At 45.3% G+C, this 18,394-nt stretch overlaps 1 non-coding gene across 1 annotated transcript; it reads right to left on the bottom strand.

The window, feature by feature from the left end:
• Positions 1-292: 292 nt before the first annotated feature.
• On the bottom strand, positions 293-399 carry LOC137204243 (U6 spliceosomal RNA). Its single transcript, XR_010933481.1, has one exon. It is a non-coding gene; the product is annotated as a U6 spliceosomal RNA (small nuclear RNA).
• Positions 400-18,394: the final 17,995 nt, after the last annotated feature.

Genomic DNA, 18,394 nt, shown 5'->3' with positions numbered 1-18,394 from the left:
TAAGCAAATTCCCTCGCAGGCTGCGCTGACAGTGTTCCTCTGCGCTATTCTTTTTTTTAAAGCCACTTTTACTTTGGGTTTTCTAAATAGGCAGCTAAACTTAGTTAGAACTCATACACAGTCTTTTAATTTTTTATTTTAAATTATGAAACATTTTTATGTTTCATAAATAATAATGATACAAACAATAATTATGATACATGTTATATTCTCATTACCTAAGTTACAGAGATATTGACACTTTGCTTCTGCTCTTTTTAAATAACAATTTTTCCTTTCAATAATTTCTTTGAAAAATGTGGAACACTTGGCGAATGTGCTTGTCATCCTTGCTCAGGGGCCATGCTACTCTTCTCTGTATCGTTCCAATTTTAGTATATGTGCTGCCGAGGCGAGCACCCTCTGCTCTATTTAAAGACCTTTCCTGGGCAGAGCCTAGGCCCGGCTTTCCCTGAACCTACTCAGAAGTCCCCACCCTCATGACACTGCACTGATTTCCCTCGAGCATTATGTGTGCTGGGGAGGGCAGAAAGGGGCAATGAGGAGTACCTGCCCACACACCTGGGCTCCCAGACTTGTGCCCTTTGTCCAGTTCCAGCGCCAAGCTAGTCTGGTGGGACCCAAGAGATGCCATTGGTCCCCGGAGTCTTCCAAGGGTTTATGACATAAGGGGTGGGCAGGGGACACACACAAAACAAAACAAAGCAAGATGGAGAAAAATTATGTAAACATGTCAAAACAATTGAGTTAACTTTGTGAAACAGCCTGGGAGTGCTTCTGGAGAGAGAAAGACCAGGGTGGGCTGGAGTCACTCTGGAAGTTTTAAGACCCAACTCAAAGCTCACTCCTTCCAGGAAGACTTCTCCATGGCTGGAGGAGCCCTCCCCTCTGCAGGTGCTGTTGCACTAATCCTCATGTACACCTCGCAGGTGGTACTGAGCAGTCACCACCTTCTCTTGTGATTATTTAAGTCCAAGGTGAATCACCCCCAGGGAAACCTGCCCTGGCCCTGTGAGCAGAAGCCTGTCTATGAGCTTCATTGCTCCCCAAACTTCCCTCCACTGTGCCACTGAGTACAGTGTAGTGGGACTGGCTGCTCCCACATCTGTGTCCCTCACCAGACTTAATACCCTGGGAAGGGAGGACCCATGTGGGCCTAGTTCATTGCCATGTGCCCCAAGCCTTGTGCAGTGCCTAGACCATGATGGGCCCTCAACCAATATTTGTTGAATGAAGGAATCTCCCCTACCAGAATGCAACTGGGGGCATGCTTTATACTCTTTGTATCCTTATCTATACTTATCACAGTGTTGGCACCCTAAAGATTTTCTAGCTGAATGAATGAATGAAAGGAAGATTTCACAGCAGAGATGGGACTTGAACTGGGCCTTCAAGGATGGGGCAATCCAGAAAGTCCCAGAAAGAGTGAAATGGTTAAGACTCCATCAGCTTATTACTGTGGTCCAACTCCCTGATGGGGTCTCTCATATTAGACCTGGCTAACAATGGGAGAATCTACCCAGAGGCATAATAGAGAAAGTATGCCAGTTGCCTCAGTTCTGGGTGTGGCACCAGCCACATACACACCCAGGGGTCATCTTTTTTTTTTTGCAGTACGCGGGCCTCTCACCGTTGTGGCCTCTCCTGCCGCGGAGCACAGGCTCTGGACGCGCAGGCTCAGCGGCCATGGCTCACGAGCCCAGCCGCTCCACGGCATGTGGGATCTTCCCGTACCGGGGCACGAACCCGTGTCCCCTGCATCGGCAGGCGGACTCTCAACCACTGCGCCACCAGGGAAGCCCCAGGGGTCATCTTTATATCCTCCTAGTCCAGCACGGTGCCTGGCACATGGTAGGCTCCTCATAAATATGTGTTGACTGAAATCAAATATATCCAGCCCATTATTAAGTATCCTGGAGCCCACAGGTCTCTGGATTTAAGGGAAATGTGTGCAGAAGTGGAGACCCAAGCAAAATGCCCCTAATCTGCCAGGCTAGATTCTGCAGCCTAAATTTCTGCAGAATAAAAGGATTAAGACTGAGATAGGCACCCAGCCTTGTCCAGTGCACGCTGTAACATTTGTTCTGAGGTCTGTCATACACCAGACCTAGGGCTGACACGTGACACATGTGAGGATGGATGGGTAGAGTGGCATCTGGTGGAAGACAGGGTCTTAAGGAAGGGAAGCACGTAATTCAGAGCATGGGAGGAGGTGTCCGGAGGCCTCAGAAGCCTTGTCCATCTTGGCAGCAGGGGGTCACCCTGGTTCCCAGAATTGTAAAATCTCATTTCTCCCAGAGAGTCTGATCCACGGATAGTTTGAGCTGGAATATTCCAAATGCAGGGTGGTGAGTGCAAAGGAAGACATAATGTTACCTTTTCCTCCTGACTACACCTCTTCCCCCGGTAAACTGAGAAGACAGAGAGAGAGAAGAGGATGGGAGGGGAGGGGAGAGGAGGGCAGAGAGGGGAAGAGAGGGAAACGGAGGGGAAGGAAGAGGGAAGAGAGAAAAGACAGTTCGATTTTTGCGTCTCCGTCCTCGGGTCTGCACTGCAGGAAAATTCCTTTGGTTCATCGCATGATGCAGGTACTGCTGGCAAGACAGCCCTTCTGAGAGCTGGTTGCCAAATGCATCGGACCTGGCGAGCAGCTGTGAGCTGGCCTGGGGCAGAGCTAGGTGAGCCATTTACCTCCTGCGCCCCCACGGAATTGTGGGGTCCCTGGATGGGACCCGGGGTGGGCAATCAGGCGGGGCCACCTTCCTCCCGGTCCTATGACTGTGCCTTCCAGGAGTGCTCCAGGGGCTGCCAGGATTTGCCGTGAAGCTCCACCCCTGCAGGCCCCGGGACAAGACACTGCCGGCTCTCAGCTCAGGGGAGCTCTCCCCAGCCCACAAGGCCCCTCCCTCTCTTGGACGGGTGGCCGCAGGCTGCATCCCTGCCTCTTTCCTTAACAAGTTTGAGCCTCAGGTCCTTCAGGTATATAATGGGAGCAATATTAATGACCTCCCCTCACTACCTGGGGGCTGCCAGCCCAATCCAGGGAGACACTGGGTGTGAGGTCCAGGATGAACCCCCAGGGCTCCAGGTTAATTCTTATTATTACCTCCGCTCCACCAACAAAGGAACAGGGGAAGGGCATCACATGCTCAGATCAACCATTGGTGATCAGGGTGAGGCCCAGCTGGGATCTGCTTGTCCTCTCCCAGCAGGTCTGCAAGCAGGGCCGCAGGAAGCACAGAGAGTTGGTGCAATTGGCTACAACAGGCCTGCACTCAGGACCCGGCCACAGGGCTGGCTGCGGCCTTTCAGGGGCCCAGGCAGGTGGTTCAAGCAGGAGGTTGTGGGACCACAAGGCCACTTGGAGCCTCGTGGCTCGTTCCCAGATCTCACTGGGATGGAAGAGCCCTAGAGGGCGCCTCAGAGTGCTTCCCAGGCTAAACCAGAGCAGCATGAGTGCCCCCAGAGACCCCCACCCCCAATTTTTAGAGACCTATCGCCTCTTCACTTCTATTTGACTCCTTCCTGGAGCGCGTCAGCGCCCTCTTGAGGGAAAGGAGATAACGTCAAACTGAGCCGAAATACTCAGCGAGGGCCCCGGGTCTGGCATGGAGCCTGGCACTGCTGGGAACGCAAAGACGAGTGGGAGGCGCCTCCCACGCTCTAGGTCCCGCCAGTCCCGCGTGAGCGCTGGGGGAGGGGGTGACAGGGCAGCGGGGAGGCGGCAAACACCTAAGTGGCCGACGCCCAGGACAGAATGCAAGGTCAAGAAGACCAAGAGAAGGCTAGGCACCAGAGGAATGAGACAGTCCCGTCTGTTTAGGGTCAGGAGGGCCTTTGTGGAGAGGGTGGCATTTCTTTTTTTTTTTTTTTTTTAATTGCTTATCTGTGAGCTTGATAACAAGAAGCCTCTTTTTTATTTTTTAATTTTTGAATTTTTTTTTTATACAGCAGGTTCTTATTACTTATCCATTTTATACATATTAGTGTATACATGTCAATCCCAATCTCCCAATTCATCCCACCCACCCCCCCGCCACTTTCTCCGCTTGGTGTCCATACGTTCGTTCTCTACATCTGCGTCCCTATTTCTGTCCTGCAAACCGGTTCATCCGAACCTAGAAAAATGGTACAGATGAACCGGTTTGAAGGCGGCATTTCTTAAGAACAGTGATTCACTGCTCGGGCTGGGTGTAGGTTTTAACTCGGCCACTCCTACAAATAGTTCCGAACTCTCCAAGCATACATTGTCTCATCTGTAAAATGAGGAAAAGAATATTCCTGGCCGTGAAGCGGCTATGATGGAAGAATGCGGTCACGTACATAGCACTGAGCAGCCAGCCGGTCTGCTGCAAAATAGTCCCAGTCACTGTTCACTGTTATCAAGGACGGGTGGGATTTGAATTTACAGAGACTGCAGGGAAAGGGAAAGCATGGGAGGACGGTATAGATCAACTTAGCCCATCAGTTTAGGTTTCAACTAGTCAAATTACAATCTCATTTTAAATAACCAAGGAAGTTTCCATTTAAAGCACTCTACTGGGGAAATGTTGTATAAAATGAAAATTCCTTTTAAAAGTGTGAAGAATCTCTCGCCACTTCCTACTTTCAAGTATGAGTTTCATATAGTTATTTCAGTGTGTATTAAGCAGGTCCTTTATTGAGGATGTTGTGCTAGGTAGGGATTGTGGCAAGCCAGAGAGATCAGTGATCTCCACCCTCAGGGAGTTTGCAAGTAACAAGTTCAGTGCACAGGTCCTGTTGGGGTGGAAAGTAGATTTCAGGAAGCCTAGTCCAGCTGTCTTTCAAATACCCCCAGGGAACTGGATGGGTTCCCCTACCCCCCAGGCTCCTTGGTGTTGAGCAGACCAGCTTCTTCTGCTGAGATCAAGGGCAAATGGGCCATTGCTGACCCAGGTGGGCCAACCACCCCCAGCTGGAGATGAGCATTGGAGGTCTGCTGAGAAATTCCAAGACCTGAGGGCAAAACTTCCCCAGCCAGCCTTCCTTTCCTGAATTTAAAATTAACAGCCCAACTGCAAAGAGTTTTTGTTCTGTGTTCACAGGGAAATGGTCTGTGCAGATCTGACCCTGGCTCTGACTCTCACCCCTCTCGCCACAGACCAGAACCACAGAAAACATTAACGCTCAGTTCACCAAACTATCGCTCTTTGGCAAAAGGCATTCAGCCTTGTGTGTGTTTGTTGGAAGGGGGTGCGGAATATCCTAGTAATCTTTTATTGAGCTATGTGAGGGGGCTCATCATGCTCTGAAATAGATTCTTTCATCATCCCCATCTTGCAGATGAGAAAACAGAGACTTAGCAAGATTGAGTAACCTATCCAATGATCATACAGCTAAAATGAAGCATATGAGGAATGTCCATCACAGCTGGACACCAAAGCCTGTGTTTTTAACCACAGCTCTACCAACACCCAACCCAGTGCCATGTTTTAGAGACTCTGTTACGTTTCTTTACGACCCCTTCTATGTCAGAATAGCAAAACTGTGGACTGTATACAAGAGGGCTGGAAACTCACAGCCTGGGGACAGGAGAGGGTGTATCTGGACAGGAAATATGTTTTATTTGGCTAAAAGAATGTTTCAAAAATATAATTTTAAAATTTAAATTAGATGTCTATCCTGCCATGTATTTTATTACATCTGACCCTTTGTATGTTTAATTACCTGCATGAGCCCAGAAAGCATCTGAATCTGTGACGCCTGGTAGAGCCCATCTCACCCTCCGCTGTGACTTCGGGGCTCCGCCTTTGACCCTTTTGTTTTGAAGGCACTTGGCCTTTCCTGCAGGAAGGACTCTGGGGCTGTCTCACCTGCAGTGAGAATTCGGACCATGGAGCCAGCCAAGCTGATGAGAGTCTAACCCTTCCCCTACTCCACCCACCTTGTCTCTCCCTGCCTGCCCTGCAAAGGACTCGACAGTCCTAGACAGGCAGCCTGTGTTCCCCAGGCCAGAAGTCCACTGAGTGTGGGCCCCTCAGATGGGAGCCAGGCTGTCAGCAGTAACCCCACAGTCTTCACCGGACCCAATAATGCACAAGCCTGGCATTGACCGAGGCCTCTGGGCGCAAGGCTGGGTCACTGCCCGAGTTTCTGCAGACCCAAGGCAGCTCCCAACCCAGATCTGCCATGTTCTGAGACGGCAGCTGAGGTGAGGCCTCTGGGTCCAAGAGAGGGGCTAGCTGGTCCTCCAGGTGTCCTAAGGGCTGTGGGTGGCCCTTTGTTTACCTGTTCCAGGACTAAGTCCTGGGCAGCCTTGTTTCATGAAACCGGGAGGCAGCCTCCTGATGGGAAAACTGCTGTGGAGAAAAAGGGTGTGTGTGTGTGTGTGTGTGTGCGCACACGTGTGCACGCTGGGGTGGGGAAGCCAGGAAAGAGGGAGAGAAGAAGAGAGGAAGGAAAAAACAGAACAAGAGAAAACAGCCTAATTCAAAAGACATGTGGTTTTCTTCTTGTGGTTTGATGCAAGGGCTTGGTGGTTTAAGTTAAAGATCAGAGCCCAGATTGTGGGAGAGTTAAAGACTAGGTGGGGCTAGGGAGAGTCCTGAGAACAAAGAGTCTATTGAGGGAGCCCCACCCGGGGAGAGGCAGGCAGTGGGAGGGAGGGAGGGAGGGAAAGTGTGCATCTCCACTCACCTGGGGAGCCTGCCCCGGCACAGGCTTCTGGTCTACCCACAAAGCCGTCACAGCCTGACACACATGAGCGCTTCTTCCTCTGAGACAGCAACTGCCAGATGCAATGCTGTACCAGGGAAGTTTCAGAGAGACTGTGATTCCCTGTGAGATTGGGCTTGGGGTTCAGAAAATAAAGTCCCTACGGAGAAAGCCCTGAGATGAATACAAAGGTTTGAATTCTGTATAGTCACTGACACTGACTCAGAGCTTGAACCAGGCCACTTACAGTTCCAACATTCTCAGATTCTAGACCCCTTTTTAGGGGTGTGGGCTTTCTTCCTACTTCTTGAGCCCAGCAACATCAAGTTTATGTAACACTTAAACTTGCCAGCCGCTCTTCCAAATGCTCTCTGTTAACTCATTAATCTTCACAAGTCTATGAAATGGGCCCCATGACTATTACCATTTTACACATGAGGAAACTGAGGCACAGAGAGATTGAGCGACTTGCTGGATTGTGAGTCCAGGCAGTGATCTCTGGCATGTGTGTTACTAATGATGTACTGGTTCATTGTGGGAAGGTGAGAATGCCCAGGACTAGGCCAAAAACGAAATTCCCAAGGCTCAGACCCCTGCAGCCCATTCCCTTCCTTCAGCCCCCAACCCCCTCCCACAGCACACACACAAATGCAGAAGACGATGTTCACTCCCTAGGGAGTCTAGGAGGCCTGGAGGAAGGCAAGTGGTCCCTCTTCCGTCTGAGAGGTAAGGACTAGGCTCTGGCAAGGGTGAAGATCTTGACCATCAGACCCCTACCGTGCAAACAGCCTTTGAACCAAACCTCCTATGATTACAGTGCCCTGGATTTGGATTCTTGGGGCACATTGTATATTCTAGACATTGGAAACCCCATTGGCTATCACTATTGTAACTGGAAACCTCTTTTAAATGGTTATATAAGAATAATCCCAGGGGCTTCCCTGGTGGCGCAGTGGTTGAGAATCTGCCTGCTAATGCAGGGGATACGGGCTCGAGCCCTGGTCTGGGAGGACCCCACATGCCGCGGAGCAACTGGGCCCGTGAGCCACAACTACTGAGCCTGTGCATCTGGAGCCTGTGCTCCGCAACAAGAGAGGCCGCGATAGTGAGAGGCCCGCGCACAGTGATGAGGAGTGGCCCCCGCTTGCCACACTAGAGAAAGCCCTCGCACAGAAACGAAGACCCAACACAGCAAAAATAAATTAATTAATTAATAAACTCCTACCCCCAACATCTAAAAAAAAAAAAATTGGTTGAAAAAAATAAATGCTTTGGTACAGGCATGGCTAATTATTAAAAAAAAAAAAAAAAAGAATAATCCCAGGGAATTCCCCAGCGGTTCAGTGGTTAGGACTCTGCATTTCACTGCTGAGGGCACAGGTTCAATCCCTGGTTGGGGAACTAAGATCCCACAAGCCATGCAGCGCGGCCAAAAAAAAAGAAGAAGAATCCCAGTGCTACCATCAGCCCAGTCAGGGTAGCTCCCCAACAGATCCAGAATGGAGGCCGAAGGTCTGCACACCAACACACATACTGGATTTCCTTTCAGCCAGACCAGGTGCTGTAAGAACAAGTTGCACTCCCTGCTCCCGGCCCCTCACCCCCACCCCAGCAGCCTCACGCCTTCCCTCTCAGCAGATCACAGAGCCTGTTAAAGCCAACCGGAACCTTGGAGACCATCTAAGATCCCACAAAGCAGCGCAGTTGGTGGAAAGAGCCCTTTGGAGTCCCAGAGGCCAGTGATTTGGAGCCCATCACTAGGCTCTCTGAAATACCAATAAAAATACTCGCCTCAGTGGTTACTGTGAAGATGAAAAGGGGCTCTGCTCATAGAGCACGGAGCACAGTGCCTGGTGCAGGGTAGATGCTCAGTATGGTGGATATTACCACCTAGACCTGCACCTGATAGAGAAACTGAGGATAACGTGCACCTGGCGTTTTGATTAGTACTTTACATATGTTTCCTTCTTTATTCCATGAAGTAAGACAAAGAGTCATCTGAGACTCATCGTGGTTAAGGAACTTTCTCGAGGTTACTCAGGCTAGTGAGTGGCCAAGCTCAGATTCACACACTGGAAAAGAATGGAGGGGTCCAGAGACCATTTGTGCCTGTCTGGCACCAGTGGCCTAAAAATTATGATGAATCAATGAGAAAATGAATGAAAAACATGAGTTAGGGGCTTCCCTGGTGGCGCAGCGGTTGGGAGTCCGCCTGCCGATGCAGGGGATGTGGGTTCGTGCCCCGGTCCGGGAGGATCCCACATGCCGCGGAGCGGCTGGGTCCGTGAGCCATGGCCGCTGAGCCTGCGCGTCCGGAGACTGTGCTCCGCAGCGGAAGAGGCCACAACAGTGAGAGGCCCGCGTATCGGAAAAAAAAAAAAAAAAAAATGAGGAAAGTTTGAGTGCAGAAATACCCACAAAATCTTATTGAAATAGCATCATTGCCAAATCACCCACAGCCCTGCCACCACCAAGGAAATCTGTACTGTATTTCCTGGTACTAACGTGGGTCAAAGGAGCTTCACTGGCAAAGGGTCTGTTTCTGAGAGGACCAAAGCATGTTTGTAGAGCAGAGAGAAATCCATAATGCAACGCTCACTCAAACCCAGTATCTTGTGACGAGACATTAAGCACCCTCCAGTATGCTGGCCACTCTGGAGACACAAGGAAAGAGGCGCCAGTCTTGTTCTTATCATCCAGTGGAGAAGTAAGGAAGTTCTGTGTGAAAGAAGACAGGACAAGACTGAGCCCTGGATTTGAGGGAGGAAAAAGCAATGCCTGGAAGATATGTAGTGGTGTCCATGCGGTGAAGGAGTGGGGAGGGTGCGAGTGAGGGTTCAGCAGAGCCAGACATTAGTGGGCAGGGGAGTGGATCCCAGGGCTGTACTACCCCACTATCTGTTGCCCCTCTTTCTCTCCACAAGGTCCTGGGCACAGGAACCTTGATCATGGAATTCTCCAACCCCAAGTGTCCCTCTCTGACTTGCGTAAATCTGGGCCCCCACCTAGAAACGTTTTAGGCTCTTAGGTACAGGGCATTCCCGATGCCTGAGGTCTGGCGGGGGGAGGCGGGGGTGTTCTGATGGCACCTGCCTAGCCCTCTCCTGTGAAATGTTAGACAGAACTCAGGAAGTAAAGCAAGCAAGAAGAAGGGGACTCTACCACGTCAAGGTCATAAAAGACAAAAAACGCAGGACAGGCTGAAGAGACATGACAGCTGTCATCCTTGAATGAATCCTGGGTTTAAAAAAGCAAACAAACACACAAAAAACAGATACTAAGAACCTTACTGATATTGAGACAACTTGGGAAATTAGAATATTGACTGGATAATACATAATAGTGTTGTAATATCCAGTAAATTTCCTGAGCGTGAGAACTGAATTGTGGGTATGTTAGAAAAGGTCTTTGTTCTTAAAACTTACTTAATGCTGAAGAGTCATGATGTCTGCAACTAACTCTCTAACAGTTCAGGAGGGGAATATAAATATAACATAAATATAAATAGAAACACAAAGGAAGAGGAAGAGAGAGACAGAGGAAGAGAGACACAGAGACACAGAATTATGAAGAGAAAATGGGGTACCATGTTAATCAATGAATAATCTAGGAGAGGAGTTTGCAAGTATTCATTACACATTTCTGTAAATTTGTGTTTATTCAAGGTAAAAAATGTGGGGAGAATGTTTAATGCTGAGCATGATCAGAGTGGAAAGTGCTGGCATTGGAGAGGACGAGGTGAAGTAGAGGATGGGATGGAGAACAGGAGACACTGGCTTGGAGGGCTCCCTACACTGCCCCTTGGAGGGTCCCTTGGAAATGAATTAACCTGTCTGCATCCATTTCTCCTTTAGGATATTGGGATGATAATATTGCTTATCTTTCATACCTTTGAAGTTTAACAGATACTGTGTATATATAAGTGTGTTTTGTAAACTGTCCAGTGAAAAGTACCAATGACAATTATGATTTAAGAGAAGCACAAGTGAGAAGAAGGGCTGGTCAGAGAGGCTTTCAGGAGGTAAATCTTAACCAGAGAAGGCTCTATACCATCCCTTCATGCCTTGCTCTGTGGCTGATGCAATTTGCTTGCCTGCTTGCTTTCCTTCTTTCTTTTTTTTTCTTTAACTCTCTTTCTCCTTCTATGTGTGTTAAGTTTAATAAGTAAAGAGCAGTAAGAAAATTGAAGGAAGGTAGAAAATGAAAGAAGCTTTATACTTTGATGCCTCAGGGCCAGAACTTTCAGAGAAGTATCTTCCCAATCCCAGATACAATCTGCTCCAAGGCCTTTAAAGCTGTTTTTTCTTTGTTTGTTTTTGGGGGTGGGTGTTGGTCCTTTGAAAAGGATTTTAAACTTTATACCAATCAATGCAATAAAATGGCAATTACCATGTAATTAAAACACCATTCAACTGGGGTTCACCAAGACCTGGCACTTAGGAGGCCAAGCATGAATCATGAGGCTTTTTTTTTTAACAGTTGCTGAAGCGTGGGTGGAACTGCTATGACTTTCTGTGGAAATTCCAGATCATTTTCTTTTCCTCTTAAAAACTTTATGTTTTAGAGCAGTTTTAGGTTCACAGTAAAACTGAGCAGGAGTACAAAGAGTTCCCATATACCTGCTCCCCCCTCCACACAACAGTGGTACATTTGTTACATGAACCTCCATTAACACACCCTTATCACCTGGAATCCACAGCTTACCTTAGGGTTCACTCTTGGTTGTTGTAACTTCCACGAGTTTTGACAAATGTATAATGATGTGTCCACCATGATAGTTTCATTGCCCTAAGAATCCCTGGCGCTCTGCCTCTTCATCCCTCTCTCCCCCCCAACCTCTGGCAACCACTGATCTTTTTACTGTTTCCATAGTTTTACATTTTCTAAAATGTCATATAATTGGAATCATACAGTGTGTAGCCATTTCAGATTAGCTTCTTTCACTTAGTAATATGCATTTAAGTTTCCTCCTTGTCTTTTCATAGCTTGACAGCTCATTTCTTTACAGCGCTGAATAATACTCCACAGTTTATTTATCTATTCACCTACTGAAAGACATCTTGGTTGCTTCCAAGTTTTGGCAACTAGGAATAAAGCTGCTATAAAAATTCATACTCAGGTCTTTGTGTGGACATAAGTTTTCAGCTCCTTTGGGTAAACACCAAGAATGTGATTGCTGGATTATATAGTAAGAGCACGTTTAGTTTGGTGAGAAACCACCAAACTGTCTTCTCAAGTGGCTGTACCACTTTGCATTCCCACCAGCAAAGAATGAGAGCTCCTGCTACTACACGTGCTGACCAGCATTTGGTGTTGTTCTGGATTTTGGCCACTCTAAAAGGTGTGCAGTGGTATCTCGTGGTTTTGATTTCCATTTCCCTATTGACTTAAAGATGTGGAGCATCTTTTCATATGCTTATTTGCCATCTGTATATCTTCTTTGGTGAGGTGTGTGGCCTAGTTCTTAATTGGGTTTGGGTTTCTTATTGTTGAGCTTTAAGTTCCTTGGTATATTTTGGATAGCAGTCCTATATCAGATATGACATGTCTTTTGCAAATATTTCCTTCCAGTCTGAGGCTTTTCTTCTCATTCTCTTGGCAGTGTCTTTCATAGACAGAAGTTTTTAATATTAATGAAGTCCAGCTTATCATTATGTCTTTTGTGAAACATACCTGGATAAATCCCACTTGGCAATAGCACATAATTCTTTTTATACATTGTTGGATTTGATTTGCTAATATATTTTTAGGATTTTTGCATCTTTGTTCATGAGGGACATTGGTCTGTAGTTTTCTTTTCTTATAAAGTCTTTGTCTGGTTTTGATATTATGGCAATGTTGACCTCATAGAATGAGTTGGGAAGTATTCCTTCTGCTTCTATCTTCTGGAAGAGATGATAGAAAATTGGTATAATTTCTTCCTTAAGTCTTTGGTAGAATTCACCAGTGAATCCATCTGGGCCTTGTGTTTTCTGTTTTGGAAGCTTATTAAGTATTGGTTCAATTAATTTAATAGATATAAGCCTGTTCAAATTGTCTGTTCCTTCTTGTAAGTTTTAGCAGATTGTGTCTTTCAAGGAATTAGTCCATTTCATCTAGGTTATCAAATTTGTGAACATAAGGTTGTTCACAGTATTCCTTTATTATCTTTTCATTGTCTGTGGGATCTGTAGTGATTTCCCATCTTTCATTTCTGATATTAATTTTTGTGCCTTTTCTCTTTTTATCTCACCTAGCCTGGCTAGAGGCTTATCAATTTTATTGATCTTTTCAAAGAATCAGATTCTGGTTCCATTGATTTTTTTCTATTGATTTCCTGTTTTCAATTTCATTGATGTCTGCTCAAATTCTTATTATTTCTTTTATTCTGCTTAATTTGGATTTAGTCTTCTTTTTCTACTTTCCTAAGGTGGAAGCTTAGATTACTGATTTTGGATCTTTCTTCTTTACTAATATATGCATCCAATGCTATAGATTTTCCTCTAAGCACTGCTTTTACTGCATCCCACAAATTTTGGTAAGTTGTATTTTCATCTTCATTTAATTCAAAATATTTTTAAATTACTCATGAGATTTCTTCTTTGATCCATGTGTCATTTAGAAGTGTGTTGTTTTATCTTCATATGTTTTGGGATTTTGCATCTTTCTGTTTGTGTATTCCTTAACTACTTATTATTGTAGATACAGATGATTTTACGACTTTTGTCTTTTAACCTTCCTACTAGCTTTATACATGGTTGACTTACTACCTTTATTGTATATTTGCCTATGCAAATGAGATTTGTCCTTTTGTAATTTTCATATTTCTAGTTGTGCCCTTTCCTTTTCCACTTAGAGAAGTCCCTTTAACGTTTCTTGTGAAACTGGTTTGGTGGTGCTGAACTTTTTTAGCTTTTGCTTGTCTGTAAAATTTTGATCACTCCATCAAATCTGAATGAAAACTTTGCTGGGTAGAGCATTCTTGGTTGTAGTTTTTCCCTTTCATCACTTTAAATATATTGTGCCACTCCCTTCTGGCCTGCAAAATTTCTGCTGAAAAGTCAGCTGATAGCTTTATGGGAGTTCTCTTATACGTAACTTGTTTCTTTTCCCTTTCTGCTTTTACTCTTCTCTTCTAATCTTTAATTTTTGCCAGTTTGATAATAATTTGTCTTGGTGTGGTCCTCTTTGGGTTGATCCTATTTGGGACTCTCTGTGCTTCCTGGACCTGGATGTCTGTTTCCTTTCCCAGGTTAGGGAAGTTTTCAGCTAACGTGTCTTCAAATATGTTCTCAACACCTTTCTCTCTCTCTTCTCCTTCTGGAGTACCTGTAATGCGAATATTAGTGCACTTTATGTGGTCCCAGTGGTTTCTTAAACTGTCCTCATTTCTTTTTATTCTTTTTTCTTTTCAGCTTGGGTGACTTCCACTACTCTGTCTTCCAGCTCACTGATCTATTCCTCTTATCATCTAATATACTGTTGATTCCATATAGTGTATTATTTATTTCAGTTATTATATTATTCATCTCTGTTTGGTTCTTCTTTATATTTTCCAACTCTTTGTTGAAAAATTCTAACTTCTCACTCTATTCATCCACTCTTCTCCTGGGTTCTTTGAGAATCTTCAAGATCATTACTTTGAACTCTTTTATCAGGGAGTTTACTTATCTCCACTTCACTCAGTTCTTCTTCTGAAGTTTTATCTTATTCCTTCATTTGGAACATATTCCTCTGTCACTTCATTTTGCCTAATTCGCCATTTTTATTTCTATGTATTTCATAGATTGGTTATGCTTCCCAACTTTGGAGACGTAGCCTTTTGTAGGAGATGTCCTATGAGTCCCAGCAGCACATTCCCCTAAGGTTACCAGAGCTATATGTTCTAGGAATGTCCCTTATATGGGTTGTATGGGTCCTTGTGTTCTGATGGGCTGACTACTGTGAGCAGTCTGGTAGGCATCACTGGCCGCTGGTCCAGTTGGTTGCCAGGTCCTGCCTTGTGCAGAGTCTGCTGGCCACTGACGTGTAGGGCTGGGTCACAAGACATCTGGCTGCAGAGCCCTAGGGGGTCCTGGGGCTAGTGCTGGCCCACTGGTGGGCAGAGCCAGTTTCTGGGGTCGGTGGCTGTGGGGCTAGGGGCCCTGGATCTAGTGTTGGCCTGCTGATGGGTGGTCTGAGTCCTGACATGGTTGGCTGAGGGGCTGTGGTGGTTCTGGAGCTGGTGTCCACCCACTGGTGGATGAGGCTGGGTTCCAGCACTAATAAGCTAGAGGGAGGATTCCAAAATGGAGCTTGCCAGTACCAGTGTCCTTGTGGTACAACGAGCACCCCAAAATGGCTGTCAACAGTGTCTGTGTCCCCAGGGTGAACTCCACCTGTGTCCTGCCTCTCCAGGAGGCTCTCCAAGATCAGCAGGTGGGTCTGGCCCAGGTTCCTTTCGAATTACTGCTTCTCCCTGTGTCTCAGCACATGTGAGATTTTGTGTGCACCCTTCAAGAGTGGAGTCTCTATTTCCCACAGCCCTCTGGCTCTCCTGAAAGTAAACCCCACTGGCCATCAAAGCCAAATGTCCTGGGGTCTCATCTTCCCAGTGTAGGACACCTGGGCTGGGGAGCCCATTGTGGGCTTGGACCATTCTCTCTTTGGGGAGAACGTCTAGAATTGTAATTATTCTCTCATTTGTGTGTCACCCACCTGGAGGTATGGGTCTTGACTATACTGTGTCTCTGCTCCTCCTACTGATCTTATTGTGGTTTCTTCTTTATATCTTAGTTGTAGAAGATCTTTTCTGCTAGTCTTCCACTGTTTCTCATCAATCGTTGCTCTGTAAATGGTTGTAATTTTTGTGTGCCCATGACAGGAGGTGAGCTCAGAGTCTTCCTACTCTGCCATCTTGGCCACTGTTATATATGTATTTATATTCAAAGTGAGTTTCTTGTGCAAAATTTATAGTTGGATCTTGTTTTTTAATCCACTCTGAAAATCTCTGTCTTTTAACTGTGCATTGAAAACATTGATGTGGGACTTCCCTGGTGGCACAGTGGTTAAGAATCCTCCTGCCAATGCAGGGGACACAGTTCAAGCCCTGCTCTGGGAAGATCCCACATGCTGCAGAGCAACTAAGCCCACAAGCCACAACCACTGAGCCAGCACGCCACAACTGCTGAAGCCCGCGCCTAGACCCTGTGCTCCACAACAAGAGAAGCTACTGCAATGAGAAGCCCGCACACCGCAACAAAGAGTAGTCCCCGCTCACTACAACTAGAGAAAGCCTGTGCGCAGCAACAAAGACCCAATGCAGCCAAAAATAAATAAATAAATATATTAAAAATTTAAAAATAAAAAAATAAAACATCGATGTTTAAAGTGATTATTGATATAGTTGGATTAATAATATCTGCCATATTTTTACTGTTTTGTATTTGTTGTCCTTTTCTTTGTTCCTACTTTCATCTTCCACTCTACCTTTATGATTTTAGTTGAACATTTTATTTGATTCCATCTTCTCTCCTTTCTTAATATACCAGTTGTCATCTCTCTGTAACTGTTTTCAGCGGTTGCCCTAGAGTTTGCAATACACAACCAATCGAAGTTCACTTTCAAATAACACTACACTGCTTCACAGGTAAGAACAAAATAATTCTCTAATTCCTTCCTCTCTACCCTTGTATTGTTGCTGTCAATAATTTCACTTATATTATGATATATATGTATATATGTATATATAGTTGTACATATGTATATTATATATATATAATTGAATACATTGTTACTATTATGGTTGATCTCTTAGATCAATTAAGAATAAGAAAAATAGGGACTTCCTTGGTGGCACAGTGGTTAAGAATCCGCCTGCCAATGCAGGAGACATGGGTTCGAGCCTGGTCCAGGAAGATCCTACATGCCACAGAGCAACTAAGCCCGTGTGCCACAACTACTGAGCCCATGCACTGCAACTACTGAAGCCTGCACTCCTAGAGCCCATGCTCCACAACAAGAGAAGCCACCGCAGTAAGAAGCCCGTGCACCGCCACAAAGAATAGCCCCTGTTCCCCACAACTAGAGAAAGCCCGTGCGCAGCAATGAAGACCCAACACAGCCAAAAATTAATTAATTAATTAATTAATTTTTTAAAAAGAATAAGAAAAGTAAAAAATTTTACTTTGCCTTACTTACTCCTTCTCCAATCCTCTTCCTTCCTTAATGTAGACCTGAGTTTCTGACCTATATCATTTTCCCTCTCTTTGAAGAATTCCTTTTAACATTTCTTGCAAAGCAGGTCTACTAGCAACAAATTCCCTCAATTTTTGTCTGTAGTCCTTATTTCTCCTTCCCTTTTGAAGGATAATTTTGCAGAGTAGAGAATTCTAGATTGGTGGGGGGTTTTCTCTCAACACATTAAATATTCCATTTAACTCTCTTCTTGCTTGAATGGTTTCTGAGGAAAAATTGGATGTAATTCTTTTCTTTGTTCCACTGTCTGGTAAAGTGATTTTTTTGGCTTTGGTTTCTTTCTTTCAGGATTTTTCCTTATCTTTGCTTTTTGATAGTCTGAATAAGCCATGCTTAGGTATCGGGGTTTTGTTGTTGTTGTTTGTTTTGTTTTGTTTGGCATTTATCCTGCTGGTGTTCTCTGAGCTTCCTGGATCTGCGTTTTTTAATTTGGGGAAATTCTCAAGACATTATTTCTTCAAACATTGCCTCTGTCCCTCTCTCTCTTTCTTCTCTTTCTGGCAATCCTAATACAAGTGTGTTATAACTTTTGTAGTTGTCCCACAGTTCTTAGATATGCTATTATGGTTTTTTGTTTTCATGCTTTTTTTCTCTTTGCTGTTCTGTTTTAGGAGTTTCAATTGACATACCCTCAAGCTCAGAAATTCTTTCATCAGCCGTGTCCAATCTACTAATGAGCCCATCGAATGCATTCTTCATTTCTATTACAGTGTTTTCAATCTCTAGCATTTATTTTTTCTTCTTTCTTAGAATTTCCATCTTTCTTCTCACGTTGGCCACACTCAGATATGGCAGGGATGTTGGAATTATCAGACCAGGAATTTAAGACAACTATGATTATTATGCTAGGGGCTCTAATGGATAAAGTACACAGATGCAGATCACCTCCCATTTCTGCAGGGCCCCCTTCTACATCCTTCAAATCAGGCTGCACCCTGTCTTCCATCCTCAATGAGAATGCCAGACCAAGTGCACACAGGGCTGCTCAGATATTCATCATTTCAAAATTCTGCAGCATTAAGACAGCACACCTGCTGTAATAGGGGGAAAGGCCATCCTTCTAGGATAAAATATATCTTAGTTTACCTCAGTTAAGGTTTTCACTCCCAGTTGTTCCTCCTGTCCACATCTACCATTCTAATGCCTCCCAAGAATCCCTTGTGACCTGTCCTGACTTTCAGACTTCAAGTCTACAGATTAAGGCTTATTGAGTGCTCAGACCCATAAGCAATGGGCCTTTGGAAAATCCCCAACACTCCTGTGTTGTTTGCATGCTGGAACAGAGAAGGATTTGTGACTCTTCCCTCCATTTCAATGAGAAAAAATGTCTAACATTTCCCACAGTTATGACACTAAAGAGTTACTGAAGACACAACCATGTAGAGAGATGTGGTCTCTACCTCCAAAGAAATCACAGACTAGCACAGACTCAGTAACTGACACAGAGCCAGTTAAGGATAAAGTAAGCCTATGGGTTTCAACTTGCACTTACCCCTGTAGTGAG

Source organism: Pseudorca crassidens, chromosome 12 (genome assembly GCF_039906515.1).
Source record: "Pseudorca crassidens isolate mPseCra1 chromosome 12, mPseCra1.hap1, whole genome shotgun sequence".
Lineage (NCBI taxonomy): Eukaryota > Metazoa > Chordata > Mammalia > Artiodactyla > Delphinidae > Pseudorca > Pseudorca crassidens.
This window is presented reverse-complemented; position numbering and strand designations above follow the sequence as displayed.